We start from the raw sequence: 15163 nt of genomic DNA, 5'->3' as shown, positions 1-15163 counted from the left end.
TTTGTGTTCCCAACAAGTTGGTGAAGGACGGCTTTCACACACACTTATCTCTCAGAACTGAGCATGTGGAGAGACGTTCGTTCATCTAGCACAAAGGGAACGGGTTGCAGGAGAAACGTTTACTCTGGTTTCTCAGTCTGTTTCCTAGTGCCTGTTTGAAGTTCCTGCAGTTTTCACTGTAAAACCGAGTTGGAGCTAGTACCTCCCCATATATATGTATGGACTGGAGTTTACAACTGAAAAGAAACTTTGTGTTCCCAACAAGCTAGGTGAAGGACGGCTTTCACACACACTTATCTCTCAGAACTGAGCATGTTGAGAGACGTTCGTTCATCTAGAACAAAGGGAACGGGTTGCAGGAGAAACTTTTACTCTGGTTTCTCAGTCTGTTTCCTAGTGCCGGTTTGAAGTACCTGCAGTTTTCACTGTAAAACCGAGTTCGAGCTAGTACCTTCCCATATATATGTATGGAGTGGAGTTTGCAACTGAGAAGAAACTTTGTGTTCCCAACAAGCTAGGTGAAGGACGGCTTTCACACACACTTATCTCTCAGAACTGAGCATGTGGAGAGCGGTTCTTTCATCTAGCACAAAGGGAACGGGTTGCAGGAGAAACTTTTACTCTGGTTTCTCAGTCTGTTTTCTTGTGCCGGATTGAAATTCCTGCAGTTTTCACTGTAAAACCGAGTTGGAGCTAGTACCTCCCCATATATATGTATGGACTGGAGTTTGCAACTGAAAAGAAACTTTGTGTTCCCAACAAGCTAGGTGAACGACGGCTTTCACACACACTTATCTCTCAGAACTGAGCATGTGGAGAGACGTTCGTTCACCTAGCACAAAGGAAACGGGTTGCAGGAGAAACTTTTACTCTGGTTTCTCAGTCTGTTTCCTAGTTCCGGTTTGAAGTTCCTGCAGTTTTCACTGTAAAACCGACTTGGAGCTAGTACCTCCCCATATATATGTTTGGAGTGGAGTTTTCAACTGAAAAGAGACTTTGTGTTCCCAACAAGCTAGGTGAAGTGCGGCTTTCACACACACATATCTCTCAGTACTGAGCATGTGGAGAGACGTTCGTTCATCTAGCACAAAGGGAACGGTTTGCAGGAGAAACTTTTACTCTGGTTTCTCAGTCTGTTTCCTAGTGCCGTTTTGAAGTTCCTGCAGTTTTCACTGTAAAACCGAGTTGGAGCTAGTACCTCCCCATATATATGTATGGAGTGGAGTTTGCAACTGAAAAGAAACTTTTTGTTCCCAACAAGCTAGGTGAAGGACGGCTTTCACACACACTTATCTCTCAGAACTGAGCATGTGGAGAGACGTTCGTTTATCTAGCACAAAAGGAACGGGTTGCAGGAGAAACTTTTACTCTGGTTTCTCAGTCTGTTTCCTAGTGCCGGTTTGAAGTTCCTGCAGTTTTCACTGTAAAACCGAGTTGGAGCTAGTACCTCCCCATATATATGTATGGAGTGGATTTTCAACTGAAAAGAAACTTTGTGTTCCCAACAAGCTAGGTGAAGGACGGATTTCAAACACACATATCTCTCAGAACTGAGCATGTGGAGAGACGTTCGTTCATCTAGCAGAAAGGGAACGGGTTGCAGGGGAAACTTTGACTCTGGTTTCTCAGTCTGTTTCCTAGTGCCGGTTTGAAGTTCCTGCAGTTTTCACTGTAAAACCGAGTTGGAGCTACTACCTCCCCATATATATGTATGGAGTGGATTTTCAACTGAAAAGAAACTTTGTGTTCCCAACAAGCTAGGTGAAGGACGGATTTCAAACACACATATCTCTCAGAACTGAGCATGTGGAGAGACGTTCGTTCATCTAGCAGAAAGGGAACGGGTTGCAGGGGAAACTTTGACTCTGGTTTCTCAGTCTGTTTCCTAGTGCCGGTTTGAAGTTCCTACAGTTTTCACTGTAAAACCGAGTTGGAGCTTTTACCTCCCCATATATATGTATGGAGTGGAGTTGGCAACTGAAAAGAATCTTTGTGTTCCCAACAAGTTGGTGAAGGACGGCTTTCACACACACTTATCTCTCAGAACTGAGCATGTGGAGAGACGTTCGTTCATCTAGCACAAAGGGAACGGGTTGCAGGAGAAACGTTTACTCTGGTTTCTCAGTCTGTTTCCTAGTGCCTGTTTGAAGTTCCTGCAGTTTTCACTGTAAAACCGAGTTGGAGCTAGTACCTCCCCATATATATGTATGGACTGGAGTTTACAACTGAAAAGAAACTTTGTGTTCCCAACAAGCTAGGTGAAGGACGGCTTTCACACACACTTATCTCTCAGAACTGAGCATGTTGAGAGACGTTCGTTCATCTAGAACAAAGGGAACGGGTTGCAGGAGAAACTTTTACTCTGGTTTCTCAGTCTGTTTCCTAGTGCCGGTTTGAAGTACCTGCAGTTTTCACTGTAAAACCGAGTTCGAGCTAGTACCTTCCCATATATATGTATGGAGTGGAGTTTGCAACTGAGAAGAAACTTTGTGTTCCCAACAAGCTAGGTGAAGGACGGCTTTCACACACACTTATCTCTCAGAACTGAGCATGTGGAGAGCGGTTCTTTCATCTAGCACAAAGGGAACGGGTTGCAGGAGAAACTTTTACTCTGGTTTCTCAGTCTGTTTTCTTGTGCCGGATTGAAATTCCTGCAGTTTTCACTGTAAAACCGAGTTGGAGCTAGTACCTCTCCATATATATGTATGGAGTGGAATTTCAACTGAAAAGAAACTTTGTGTTCCCAACAAGCTAGGTGAAGGACGGCTTTCACACACACTTATCTCTCAGAACTGAGCATGTGGAGAGACGTTCGTTCATCTAGCACAAAGGGAACGGTTTGCAGGAGAAACTTTTACTCTGGTTTCTCAATCTGTTTCCTAGTGCCGGTTTGAAGTTCCTGCAGTTTTCACTGTAAAACCGAGTTCGAGCTAGTACCTCCCCATATATATGTATGGAGTGGAGTTTGCAACTGAAAAGAAACTTTGTTTTCCCAACAAGCTAGGTGAAGGACGGCTTTAGCACACACTTATCTCTCAGAACTGAGCATGTGGAGAGACGTTCGTTCATCTAGCACAAAGGGAACGGGTTGCAGGAGAAACCTTTACTCTGGTTTCTCAGTCTGTTTCCTAGTGCCGGTTTGAAGTTCCTGCAGTTTTCACTGTAAAACCGAGTTGGAGCTAGTACCTCCCCATATATATGTATGCACTGGAGTTTGCAACTGAAAAGAAACATTGTGTTCCCAACAAGCTAGGTGAAGGTCGGCTTTCACACACACTTATCTTTCAGAACTGAGCATGTGGAGAGACGTTCGTTCATCTAGCAGAAAGGGAACGGGTTGCAGGGGAAACTTTGACTCTGGTTTCTCAGTCTGTTTCCTAGTGCCGGTTTGAAGTTCCTACAGTTTTCACTGTAAAACCGAGTTGGAGCTTTTACCTCCCCATATATATGTATGGAGTGGAGTTGGCAACTGAAAAGAATCTTTGTGTTCCCAACAAGTTGGTGAAGGACGGCTTTCACACACACTTATCTCTCAGAACTGAGCATGTGGAGAGACGTTCGTTCATCTAGCACAAAGGGAACGGGTTGCAGGAGAAACGTTTACTCTGGTTTCTCAGTCTGTTTCCTAGTGCCTGTTTGAAGTTCCTGCAGTTTTCACTGTAAAACCGAGTTGGAGCTAGTACCTCCCCATATATATGTATGGACTGGAGTTTACAACTGAAAAGAAACTTTGTGTTCCCAACAAGCTAGGTGAAGGACGGCTTTCACACACACTTATCTCTCAGAACTGAGCATGTTGAGAGACGTTCGTTCATCTAGAACAAAGGGAACGGGTTGCAGGAGAAACTTTTACTCTGGTTTCTCAGTCTGTTTCCTAGTGCCGGTTTGAAGTACCTGCAGTTTTCACTGTAAAACCGAGTTCGAGCTAGTACCTTCCCATATATATGTATGGAGTGGAGTTTGCAACTGAGAAGAAACTTTGTGTTCCCAACAAGCTAGGTGAAGGACGGCTTTCACACACACTTATCTCTCAGAACTGAGCATGTGGAGAGCGGTTCTTTCATCTAGCACAAAGGGAACGGGTTGCAGGAGAAACTTTTACTCTGGTTTCTCAGTCTGTTTTCTTGTGCCGGATTGAAATTCCTGCAGTTTTCACTGTAAAACCGAGTTGGAGCTAGTACCTCTCCATATATATGTATGGAGTGGAATTTCAACTGAAAAGAAACTTTGTGTTCCCAACAAGCTAGGTGAAGGACGGCTTTCACACACACTTATCTCTCAGAACTGAGCATGTGGAGAGACGTTCGTTCATCTAGCACAAAGGGAACGGTTTGCAGGAGAAACTATTACTCTGGTTTCTCAATCTGTTTCCTAGTGCCGGTTTGAAGTTCCTGCAGTTTTCACTGTAAAACCGAGTTCGAGCTAGTACCTCCCCATATATATGTATGGAGTGGAGTTTGCAACTGAAAAGAAACTTTGTTTTCCCAACAAGCTAGGTGAAGGACGGCTTTAGCACACACTTATCTCTCAGAACTGAGCATGTGGAGAGACGTTCGTTCATCTAGCACAAAGGGAACGGGTTGCAGGAGAAACCTTTACTCTGGTTTCTCAGTCTGTTTCCTAGTGCCGGTTTGAAGTTCCTGCAGTTTTCACTGTAAAACCGAGTTGGAGCTAGTACCTCCCCATATATATGTATGCACTGGAGTTTGCAACTGAAAAGAAACATTGTGTTCCCAACAAGCTAGGTGAAGGTCGGCTTTCACACACACTTATCTCTCAGAACTGAACATGTGGAGAGATGTTCGTTCATCTAGCACAAAGGGAACGGGTTGCAGGAGAAACTTTTACTCTGGTTTCTCAGTCTGTTTCCTAGTACCGCTTTGAAGTTCCTGCAGTTTTCACTGTAAAAGCGAGTTGGAGCTAGTACCTCCCCATATATATGTATGGAGTGGATTTTGCAACTGAAAAGAAACTTTGTGTTCCCAGCAAGCTAGGTGAAGGACGGCTTTCACACACACTTATCTCTCAGAACTGAGCATGTGGAGACCCGTTCGTTCATCTAGCACAAAGGGAACGGGTTGCAGGAGAAACTTTTACTCTGGTTTCTCAGTCAGTTTCCTAGTGCCGGTTTGAAGATCCTGCAGTTTTCAGTGTAAAACCGAGTTGGAGTTAGTACCTGCCCATATATATGTATGGAGTGGAGATTGCAACTGAAAAGAAACTTTGTGTTCCCAACAAGCTAGTTGAAGGACGGCTTTCACACACACTTATCTCTCAGAACTGAGCATGTGGAGAGACGTTCGTTCATGTAGCACATCGGGAACGGGTTGCAGGAGAAACTTTTACTCTGGTTTCTCATTCTGTTTCCTAGTGCCGGTTTGAAGTTCCTGCTGTTTTCAGTGTAAAACCGAGTTCGAGATAGTACCTCCCCATATATATGTATGGATTGGAGTTTGCAACTGAAAAGAAACTTTGTGTTCCCAACAAGCTAGGTGAAGGGCGGCTTTCACACACATTTATCTCTCAGAACTGAGCATGTGGAGAGACGTTCGTTCATCTAGCACAAAGGAAACGGGTTGCAGGAGAAACTTTTACTCTGGTTTCTCAGTCTGTTTCCTAGTTCCGGGTTGAAGTTCCTGCAGTTTTCACTGTAAAACCGACTTGGAGCTAGTACCTCCCCATATATATGTTTGGAGTGGAGATTTCAACTGAAAAGAGACTTTGTGTTCCCAACAAGCTAGGTGAAGTGCGGCTTTCACACACACATATCTCTCAGAACTGAGCATGTGGAGAGACGTTCGTTCATCTAGCACAAAGGGAACGGTTTGCAGGAGAAACTTTTACTCTGGTTTCTCAGTCTGTTTCCTAGTGCCGTTTTGAAGTTCCTGCAGTTTTCACTGTAAAACCGATTTGGAGCTAGTACCTCCCCATATATATGTATGGAGTGGAGTTTGCAACTGAAAAGAAACTTTTTGTTCCCAACAAGCTAGGTGAAGGACGGCTTTCACACACACTTATCTCTCAGAACTGAGCATGTGGAGAGACGTTCGTTCATCTAGCACAAAAGGAACGGGTTGCAGGAGAAACTTTGACTCTGGTTTCTCAGTCTGTTTCCTAGTGCCGGTTTGAAGTTCCTGCAGTTTTCACTGTAAAACCGAGTTGGAGCTACTACCTCCCCATATATATGTATGGAGTGGATTTTCAACTGAAAAGAAACTTTGTGTTCCCAACAAGCTAGGTGAAGGACGGATTTCAAACACACATATCTCTCAGAACTGAGCATGTGGAGAGACGTTCGTTCATCTAGCAGAAAGGGAACGGGTTGCAGGGGAAACTTTGACTCTGGTTTCTCAGTCTGTTTCCTAGTGCCGGTTTGAAGTTCCTGCAGTTTTCACTGTAAAACCGAGTTGGAGCTTGTACCTCCCCATATATATGTATGGACTGGAGTTTACAACTGAAAAGAAACTTTGTGTTCCCAACAAGCTAGGTGAAGGACGGCTTACACACATACATATCTCTCAGAACTGAGCATGTTGAGAAACGTTCGTTCATCTAGCACAAAGGGAACGGGTTGCAGGAGAAACTTTTACTCTGGTTTCTCAGTCTGTTTCCTAGTGCCGGTTTGAAGTTCCTGCAGTTTTCACTGTAAAACCGAGTTCGAGCTAGTACCTTCCCATATATATGTATGGAGTGGAGTTTGCAACTGAGAAGAAACTTTGTGTTCCCAACATGCTAGGTGAAGTTCGGCTTTCACACACACATATCTCTCAGAACTGAGCATGTGGAGAGACGTTCGTTCATCTAGCAGAAAGGGAACGGGTTGCAGGGGAAACTTTGACTCTGGTTTCTCAGTCTGTTTCCTAGTGCCGGTTTGAAGTTCCTGCAGTTTTCACTGTAAAACCGAGTTCGAGCTAGTACCTCCCCATATATATGTATGGAGAGGAGTTTGCAACTGAAAAGAAACTTTGTGTTCCCAACAAGCTAGTTGAAGGACGGCTTTCACACACACGTATCTCTCAGAACTGAGCATATGGAGAGACGTTCGTTCATCTAGCACAAAGGAACGGGTTGGAAGAGAAACTTTTACTCTGGTTTCCCAGTCTGTTTCCTAGTGCCGTTTTGAAGTTCCTGCAGTTTTCACTGTAAAACCGAGTTGGAGCTAGTACCTCCCCATATATATGTATGGACTGGAGTTTGCAACTGAAAAGAAACTTTGTGTTCCCAACAAGCTAGGTGAACGACGGCTTTCACACACACTTATCTCTCAGAACTTAGCATGTGGAGAGACGTTCGTTCATCTAGCACAAAGGGAACGGGTTGCAGGAGAAACGTTTACTCTGGTTTCTCAGTCTGTTTCCTAGTGCCGGTTTGAAGTTCCTGCAGTTTTCACTGTAAAACCGAGTTGGAGCTAGTACCTACCCATATATATGTATGGAGTGGAGTTTGCAACTGAAAAGAAACATTGTGTTCCCAACATGCTAGGTGAAGGACGGCTTTCACACACACTTATCTCTCAGAACTGAGCATGTTGAGAGCGCTTCGTTCATCTAGCACAAAGGGAACGGTTTGCAGGAGATACTTTTACTCTGGTTTCTCATTCTGTCTCCTAGTGCCGGTTTGAAGTTCCTGCTGTTTTCAGTGTAAAACCGAGTTCGAGATAGTACCTCCCCATATATATGTATGGATTGGAGTTTGCAACTGAAAAGAAACTTTGTGTTCCCAACAAGCTAGGTGAAGTTCGGCTTTCACACACACTTATCTCTCAGAACTGAGCATGTGGAGAGACGTTCGTTCATCTAGCACAAAGGGAACGGGTTGCAGGAGAAACTTTTACTCTGGTTTCTCAGTCTGTTTCCTAGTGCCGGTTTGAAGTTCCTGCAGTTTTCACTGTAAAACCGAGTTGGAGCTAGTACCTCCCCATATATATGTATGGAGTGGAGTTTGCAACTGAAAAGAAACTTTGTGTTCCCAACAAGCTAGGTGAAGGACGGCTTTCACACACACTTATCTCTCAGAACTGAGCATGTGGAGAGACGTTCGTTCATGTAGCACAACGGGAACGGGTTGCAGGAGAAACTTTTACTCTGGTTTCTCATTCTGTTTCCTAGTGCCGGTTTGAAGTTCCTGCTGTTTTCAGTGTAAAACCGAGTTCGAGCTAGTACCTCCCCATATATATGTATGGATTGGAGTTGGCAACTGAAAAGAAACTTTGTGTTCCCAACAAGCTAGGTGAAGGGCGGCTTTCACACACATTTATCTCTCAGAACTGAGCATGTGGAGAGACGTTCGTTCATCTAGCACAAAGGAAACGGGTTGCAGGAGAAACTTTTACTCTGGTTTCTCAGTCTGTTTCCTAGTTCCGGTTTGAAGTTCCTGCAGTTTTCACTGTAAAACCGACTTGGAGCTAGTACCTCCCCATATATATGTTTGGAGTGGAGTTTTCAACTGAAAAGAGACTTTGTGTTCCCAACAAGCTAGGTGAAGTGCGGCTTTCACACACACATATCTCTCAGAACTGAGCATGTGGAGAGACGTTCGTTCATCTAGCACAAAGGGAACGGTTTGCAGGAGAAACTTTTACTCTGGTTTCTCAGTCTGTTTCCTAGTGCCGGTTTGAAGTTCCTGCAGTTTTCACTGTAAAACCGAGTTGGAGCTAGTACCTACCCATATATATGTATGGAGTGGAGTTTGCAACTGAAAAGAAACTTTTTGTTCCCAACAAGCTAGGTGAAGGACGGCTTTCACACACACTTATCTCTCAGAACTGAGCATGTGGAGAGACGTTCGTTCATCTAGCACAAAAGGAACGGGTTGCAGGAGAAACTTTTACTCTGGTTTCTCAGTCTGTTTCCTAGTGCCGGTTTGAAGTTCCTGCAGTTCTCACTGTAAAACCGAGTTGGAGCTAGTACCTCCCCATATATATGTATGGAGTGGAGTTTGCAACTGAAAAGAAACTTTGTGTTCCCAACAAGCTAGGTGAAGGACGGATTTCAAACACACATATCTCTCAGAACTGAGCATGTGGAGAGACGTTCGTTCATCTAGCAGAAAGGGAACGGGTTGCAGGGGAAACTTTGACTCTGGTTTCTCAGTCTGTTTCCTAGTACCGCTTTGAAGTTCCTGCAGTTTTCACTGTAAAAGCGAGTTGGAGCTAGTACCTCCCCATATATATGTATGGAGTGGAGTTTGCAACTGAAAAGAAACTTTGTGTTCCCAACAAGCTAGGTGAATGACGGCTTTCACACACACTTATCTCTAAGAACTTAGCATGTGGAGAGACGTTCGTTCATCTAGCACAAAGGTAACGGGTTGCAGGAGAAACTTTTACTCTGGTTTCTCAGTCTGTTTCCTAGTGCCGGTTTGAAGTTCCTGCAGTTTTCACTGTAAAACCGAGTTGGAGCTAGTACCTCCCCTTATATATGTATGGAGTGGAGTTTGCAACTGAAAAGAAACATTGTGTTCCCAACATGCTAGGTGAAGGACGGCTTTCACACACACTTATCTCTCAGAACTGAGCATGTGGAGAGCGGTTCGTTCATCTAGCACAAAGGGAACGGTTTGCAGGAGATACTTTTACTCTGGTTTCTCATTCTGTCTCCTAGTGCCGGTTTGAAGTTCCTGCTGTTTTCAGTGTAAAACCGAGTTCGAGATAGTACCTCCCCATATATATGTATGGATTGGAGTTTGCAACTGAAAAGAAACTTTGTGTTCCCAACAAGCTAGGTGAAGGGCGGCTTTCACACACACTTATCTCTCCGAACTGAGCATGTGGAGAGACGTTCGTTCATCTAGCTCAAAGGGAACGGGTTGCAGGAGAATCTTTTACTCTTGATTCTCAGTCTGTTTCCTAGTGCCGGTTTGAAGTTCCTGCAGTTTTCACTGTAAAACCGTGTTGGAGCTAGTACCTCCCCATATATATGTATGGAGTGGAGTTTGCAACTGAATAGAAACTTTGTGTTCCCAACAAGCTAGGTGAAGGACGGCTTTCACACACACTTATCTCTCAGAACTGAGCATGTGGAGAGACGTTCGTTCATCTAGCACAAAGGGAACGGTTTGCAGGAGAAACTTTTACTCTGGTTTCTCAGTCTGTTTCCTAGTGCCAGTTTGAAGTTCCTGCAGTTTTCACTGTAAAACCGAGTTGGAGCTAGTACCTCCCCATATATATGTATGGAGTGGAGTTTGCAACTGAAAAGAAACTTTGTGTTCCCAACAAGCTAGGTGAAGGACGGCTATCACACACACTTATCTCTCAGAACTGAGCATGAGGAGAGACGTTCGTTCATCTAGCACAAAAGGAACGGGTTGCAGGAGAAACTTTTACTCTGTTTTCTAAGTCTGTTTCCTTGTGCCGGTTTGAAGTTCCTGCAGTTTTCACTGTAAAACCGAGTTGGAGCTAGTACCTCCCCATATATATGTATGGAGTGGAATTTCAACTGAAAAGAAACTTTGTGTTCCCAGCAAGCTAAGTGAAGGACGGCTTTCACACACACTTATCTCTCAGAACTAAGCATGTGGAGACCCGTTCGTTCATCTAGAACAAACGGAACGGGTTGCAGGAGAAACTTTTACTCTGGTTTCTCAGTCTGTTTCCTAGTGCCGGTTTGAAGATCCTGCAGTTTTCAGTGTAAAACCGAGTTGGAGTTAGTACCTGCCCATATATATGTATGGAGTGGAGATTGCAACTGAAAAGAAACTTTGTGTTCCCAACAAGCTAGTTGAAGGACGGCTTTCACACACACTTATCTCTCAGAACTGAGCATGTGGAGAGACGTTCGTTCATGTAGCACAACGGGAACGGGTTGCAGAAGAAACTTTTACTCTGGTTTCTCAGTCTGTTTCCTAGTTCCGGTTTGAAGTTCCTGCAGTTTTCACTGTAAAACCGACTTGAGCTAGTACCTCCCCATATATATGTTTGGAGTGGAGTTTTCAACTGAAAAGAGAGTTTGTGTTCCCAACAAGCTTGGTGAAGTGCGGCTTTCACACACACATATCTCTCAGAACTGAGCATGTGGAGAGACGTTCGTTCATCTAGCACAAAGGGAACGGTTTGCAGGAGAAACTTTTACTCTGGTTTCTCAATCTGTTTCCTAGTGCCGGTTTGAAGTTCCTGCAGTTTTCACTGTAAAACCGAGTTCGAGCTAGTACCTCCCCATATATATGTATGGAGTGGAGTTTGCAACTGAAAAGAAACTTTGTTTTCCCAACAAGCTAGGTGAAGGACGGCTTTAGCACACACTTATCTCTCAGAACTGAGCATGTGGAGAGACGTTCGTTCATCTAGCACAAAGGGAACGGGTTGCAGGAGAAACCTTTACTCTGGTTTCTCAGTCTGTTTCCTAGTGCCGGTTTGAAGTTCCTGCAGTTTTCACTGTAAAACCGAGTTGGAGCTAGTACCTCCCCATATATATGTATGCACTGGAGTTTGCAACTGAAAAGAAACATTGTGTTCCCAACAAGCTAGGTGAAGGTCGGCTTTCACACACACTTATCTTTCAGAACTGAGCATGTGGAGAGACGTTCGTTCATCTAGCAGAAAGGGAACGGGTTGCAGGGGAAACTTTGACTCTGGTTTCTCAGTCTGTTTCCTAGTGCCGGTTTGAAGTTCCTACAGTTTTCACTGTAAAACCGAGTTGGAGCTTTTACCTCCCCATATATATGTATGGAGTGGAGTTGGCAACTGAAAAGAATCTTTGTGTTCCCAACAAGTTGGTGAAGGACGGCTTTCACACACACTTATCTCTCAGAACTGAGCATGTGGAGAGACGTTCGTTCATCTAGCACAAAGGGAACGGGTTGCAGGAGAAACGTTTACTCTGGTTTCTCAGTCTGTTTCCTAGTGCCTGTTTGAAGTTCCTGCAGTTTTCACTGTAAAACCGAGTTGGAGCTAGTACCTCCCCATATATATGTATGGACTGGAGTTTACAACTGAAAAGAAACTTTGTGTTCCCAACAAGCTAGGTGAAGGACGGCTTTCACACACACTTATCTCTCAGAACTGAGCATGTTGAGAGACGTTCGTTCATCTAGAACAAAGGGAACGGGTTGCAGGAGAAACTTTTACTCTGGTTTCTCAGTCTGTTTCCTAGTGCCGGTTTGAAGTACCTGCAGTTTTCACTGTAAAACCGAGTTCGAGCTAGTACCTTCCCATATATATGTATGGAGTGGAGTTTGCAACTGAGAAGAAACTTTGTGTTCCCAACAAGCTAGGTGAAGGTCGGCTTTCACACACACTTATCTCTCAGAACTGAACATGTGGAGAGATGTTCGTTCATCTAGCACAAAGGGAACGGGTTGCAGGAGAAACTTTTACTCTGGTTTCTCAGTCTGTTTCCTAGTACCGCTTTGAAGTTCCTGCAGTTTTCACTGTAAAAGCGAGTTGGAGCTAGTACCTCCCCATATATATGTATGGAGTGGATTTTGCAACTGAAAAGAAACTTTGTGTTCCCAGCAAGCTAGGTGAAGGACGGCTTTCACACACACTTATCTCTCAGAACTGAGCATGTGGAGACCCGTTCGTTCATCTAGCACAAAGGGAACGGGTTGCAGGAGAAACTTTTACTCTGGTTTCTCAGTCAGTTTCCTAGTGCCGGTTTGAAGATCCTGCAGTTTTCAGTGTAAAACCGAGTTGGAGTTAGTACCTGCCCATATATATGTATGGAGTGGAGATTGCAACTGAAAAGAAACTTTGTGTTCCCAACAAGCTAGTTGAAGGACGGCTTTCACACACACTTATCTCTCAGAACTGAGCATGTGGAGAGACGTTCGTTCATGTAGCACAACGGGAACGGGTTGCAGGAGAAACTTTTACTCTGGTTTCTCATTCTGTTTCCTAGTGCCGGTTTGAAGTTCCTGCTGTTTTCAGTGTAAAACCGAGTTCGAGATAGTACCTCCCCATATATATGTATGGATTGGAGTTTGCAACTGAAAAGAAACTTTGTGTTCCCAACAAGCTAGGTGAAGGGCGGCTTTCACACACATTTATCTCTCAGAACTGAGCATGTGGAGAGACGTTCGTTCATCTAGCACAAAGGAAACGGGTTGCAGGAGAAACTTTTACTCTGGTTTCTCAGTCTGTTTCCTAGTTCCGGGTTGAAGTTCCTGCAGTTTTCACTGTAAAACCGACTTGGAGCTAGTACCTCCCCATATATATGTTTGGAGTGGAGATTTCAACTGAAAAGAGACTTTGTGTTCCCAACAAGCTAGGTGAAGTGCGGCTTTCACACACACATATCTCTCAGAACTGAGCATGTGGAGAGACGTTCGTTCATCTAGCACAAAGGGAACGGTTTGCAGGAGAAACTTTTACTCTGGTTTCTCAGTCTGTTTCCTAGTGCCGTTTTGAAGTTCCTGCAGTTTTCACTGTAAAACCGATTTGGAGCTAGTACCTCCCCATATATATGTATGGAGTGGAGTTTGCAACTGAAAAGAAACTTTTTGTTCCCAACAAGCTAGGTGAAGGACGGCTTTCACACACACTTATCTCTCAGAACTGAACATGTGGAGAGACGTTCGTTCATCTAGCACAAAGGGAACGGGTTGCAGGAGAAACTTTTACTCTGGTTTCTCAGTCAGTTTCCTAGTGCCGGTTTGAAGATCCTGCAGTTTTCAGTGTAAAACCGAGTTGGAGTTAGTACCTGCCCATATATATGTATGGAGTGGAGATTGCAACTGAAAAGAAACTTTGTGTTCCCAACAAGCTAGTTGAAGGACGGCTTTCACACACACTTATCTCTCAGAACTGAGCATGTGGAGAGACGTTCGTTCATGTAGCACAACGGGAACGGGTTGCAGGAGAAACTTTTACTCTGGTTTCTCATTCTGTTTCCTAGTGCCGGTTTGAAGTTCCTGCTGTTTTCAGTGTAAAACCGAGTTCGAGATAGTACCTCCCCATATATATGTATGGATTGGAGTTTGCAACTGAAAAGAAACTTTGTGTTCCCAACAAGCTAGGTGAAGGGCGGCTTTCACACACATTTATCTCTCAGAACTGAGCATGTGGAGAGACGTTCGTTCATCTAGCACAAAGGAAACGGGTTGCAGGAGAAACTTTTACTCTGGTTTCTCAGTCTGTTTCCTAGTTCCGGGTTGAAGTTCCTGCAGTTTTCACTGTAAAACCGACTTGGAGCTAGTACCTCCCCATATATATGTTTGGAGTGGAGATTTCAACTGAAAAGAGACTTTGTGTTCCCAACAAGCTAGGTGAAGTGCGGCTTTCACACACACATATCTCTCAGAACTGAGCATGTGGAGAGACGTTCGTTCATCTAGCACAAAGGGAACGGTTTGCAGGAGAAACTTTTACTCTGGTTTCTCAGTCTGTTTCCTAGTGCCGTTTTGAAGTTCCTGCAGTTTTCACTGTAAAACCGATTTGGAGCTAGTACCTCCCCATATATATGTATGGAGTGGAGTTTGCAACTGAAAAGAAACTTTTTGTTCCCAACAAGCTAGGTGAAGGACGGCTTTCACACACACTTATCTCTCAGAACTGAGCATGTGGAGAGACGTTCGTTCATCTAGCACAAAAGGAACGGGTTGCAGGAGAAACTTTGACTCTGGTTTCTCAGTCTGTTTCCTAGTGCCGGTTTGAAGTTCCTGCAGTTTTCACTGTAAAACCGAGTTGGAGCTACTACCTCCCCATATATATGTATGGAGTGGATTTTCAACTGAAAAGAAACTTTGTGTTCCCAACAAGCTAGGTGAAGGACGGATTTCAAACACACATATCTCTCAGAACTGAGCATGTGGAGAGACGTTCGTTCATCTAGCAGAAAGGGAACGGGTTGCAGGGGAAACTTTGACTCTGGTTTCTCAGTCTGTTTCCTAGTGCCGGTTTGAAGTTCCTGCAGTTTTCACTGTAAAACCGAGTTGGAGCTTGTACCTCCCCATATATATGTATGGACTGGAGTTTACAACTGAAAAGAAACTTTGTGTTCCCAACAAGCTAGGTGAAGGACGGCTTACACACATACATATCTCTCAGAACTGAGCATGTTGAGAAACGTTCGTTCATCTAGCACAAAGGGAACGGGTTGCAGGAGAAACTTTTACTCTGGTTTCTCAGTCTGTTTCCTAGTGCCGGTTTGAAGTTCCTGCAGTTTTCACTGTAAAACCGAGTTCGAGCTAGTACCTTCCCATATATATGTATGGAGTGGAGTTTGCA

This window comes from Camelus bactrianus, chromosome 28 (genome assembly GCF_048773025.1).
Source record: "Camelus bactrianus isolate YW-2024 breed Bactrian camel chromosome 28, ASM4877302v1, whole genome shotgun sequence".
Classification (NCBI taxonomy): Eukaryota; Metazoa; Chordata; class Mammalia; order Artiodactyla; family Camelidae; genus Camelus; species Camelus bactrianus.
This window is presented reverse-complemented; position numbering follows the sequence as displayed.